This window comes from Lipotes vexillifer, unplaced genomic scaffold (assembly GCF_000442215.2).
Source record: "Lipotes vexillifer unplaced genomic scaffold, Lipotes_vexillifer_v1.1 scaffold1447, whole genome shotgun sequence".
Taxonomy (NCBI): Eukaryota; Metazoa; Chordata; class Mammalia; order Artiodactyla; family Lipotidae; genus Lipotes; species Lipotes vexillifer.
This window is the reverse complement of record NW_006789773.1, coordinates 754,159-756,519: the sequence shown is the minus strand read 5'-3', so window position 1 is coordinate 756,519 and position 2,361 is coordinate 754,159.

Here is a 2,361-nt window from a genome sequence, read left to right as displayed (position 1 = left end):
TACATGGAATATTCGAGAAAAGCCTCAAGATAATCAAAATCATCGAATGTCATTTAGCAAAAATTAGAAGGATTTTGGAAATTTAAAAATAGACTTCTCTTAATTGATAGATCAAGAAATCAAGGTTTAGAGAGAAGTGACTCACCCAAATGCCTCCTGATTTCTAAGACTAACATATATATATATTTATATATATTATATATATATATATAAATTCTGTAGGTGTGTGTGTGTGTGTGTGTGTGTGCGTGTGTGTGCGCGTGTGTGTGTGTGTGAAGGCGTGTACCTTCCAGACTGTTTCTGGAACACTGTATGCAATTCAAGGTACAGCAGGATGCAATAGAAAGAGCATGAGTTTGGAGTCAGACAGATGTGGACTTAACTGGCACTAAGACCAATTAATTCCCTGACCGCTCTGAGTCTTTTTCCTTCTCTGTAAAATGAGCATAAAAACATCAACCATGAAAGGTGATTTTAAGGGTTACATTTGATATATGTAAAGTGTCTGGCACTGGCACATGGTATATACAGTACATACTCAACAAGTGTTCATTGTTATTATTAACGGTTGTACACGCCATGCTTTGAAAGACAAGGAAAACCAGAAAAACATGCTGAGGAAGTGAAGAAGAATTGTGAGGAGTCTGAAAGTCATTTTGCTAATAGATAACTCTTAATATTTGGCCATATTTGCCCTCTCTCTCCACATATATATATGTATCTGTATATATATGTATGCATATGTATACGTATATATACATACATATATGTATGTATACATGTATATTTTGCTGCATATTTCTGCTGCTATGTTTCAACATCTTGATTACACCTAGGAAAAGTGATCATATTGTATGGAAGATCAATCATTTCCGACAAGAGTGGTTAAGGAAGACGCCAAAGAGTATGTGGGATTAAGCTGGTTCTGGAGACGACAGGCTTTTTCTGCACAGACCCCAGGGAAGGCAGAGAACGTTCCTGGTGGAGAAGCAACTTGAGCAGAGGCAGCCTCTCTCCTCTCGTCAGCCTCTCAGGCACCCTTGCTGTGAACCAGGCAAGTTTCTCTTCTCTCTATTTTGCTTTCCCAGGCCAAACCCAGCATCTCTCCAGCCAGCTGCCTTTATGAGGTGTTTGGAAAAGGAAAACCAATTCACTCTGAGCTGCTAGATTCATCTCAATGTCTTCTCAGAGACAAACGTATAATTGATGCTTAGAGAAAGTCTGGAGCTGAAGGAACGCAGCTGTGGTTATCAGTGGAATTTCAGGCATCTGGGAATCAGTGTGGTGCCTTGTTGTCTTTTTCCCCCAGGAGGTGAGCATTTGTTCCTGTAATCCTAAAATTAATGTGGGTGCAAGGACCAAGATGGCAGCCTTGGGCTTCAGTGGCGGGGTGGGAGGTGGGAATGTATAGAGCTTCCTCTGGCTTCCCAGCCTGGGGGTTGGTTTCAGAGGGGGAGAAGGAAGGCAGAAGGAAGTGGGGAGGAAGATGGAGTAAAGGAGGAGGGAGGGAGGGAAGGAGCAGGGCTAGATGTAGGGGGAAGAGGAGAGAGGAAAAGGGAGAGGCTTATGCTGATAGAAGATAGTTGAAGAAGGTTCCAGACTAAACACAGGCTGATTAAAAATTATCAACTCATGGGCTTCCCTGGTGGCGCAGTGGTTAAGAATCCGCCTGCCAATGCAGGGGACACGGGTTCGAGCCCCGGTCGGGGGGGTCCCCACATGCCGCAGAGCAACTAAGCCCATGTGCCACAACTACTGAGCCTGCGCTCTAGAGCCTGCGAGCTAAAACGACTGGACCCGCGTGCCACAACTACTGAAGCCTGTGCGCCTAGAGCCCGTACTCTGCAACAAGAGAAGCCACCGCAGTGAGAAGCCGGCGCACTGCAACAAAGAGTAGCCTCTGCTCACTGCAACTAGAGAAAGCCCACACACAGCAACAAAGACCTAATGCAGCCAAAAATAAATAAATTAATTTTAAAAATTATCAACTCACCTTCCTTCCCCTCTGTGAAAAACTGTCTCAATATGTACTATGTGTGTATTTATCCACATTAAAAAATTGTATGGAGCTCTTCACCTATCAGGTATAAAGGGAACACATAAGATGATAACAGTTTCTCCTCCCTCCTCAAACCATTTGAAAGCTAATGATTAATAATACTTTACATTTATTTAGCAATCAACAATTAACTCAGCCTATTCAAATGCATTATCTCACGTGGCCCTATGAGCACACGATGAGCTCATGTTATCACCTCTGTTTCAGAGAAGAGAAAACAGAGGACCACACAGCTGAGGCCACAAGGCGGATGGGTGGGACTGTGGGGACATGGGCCCACCTCCAGTGTTTATTCTAATCTC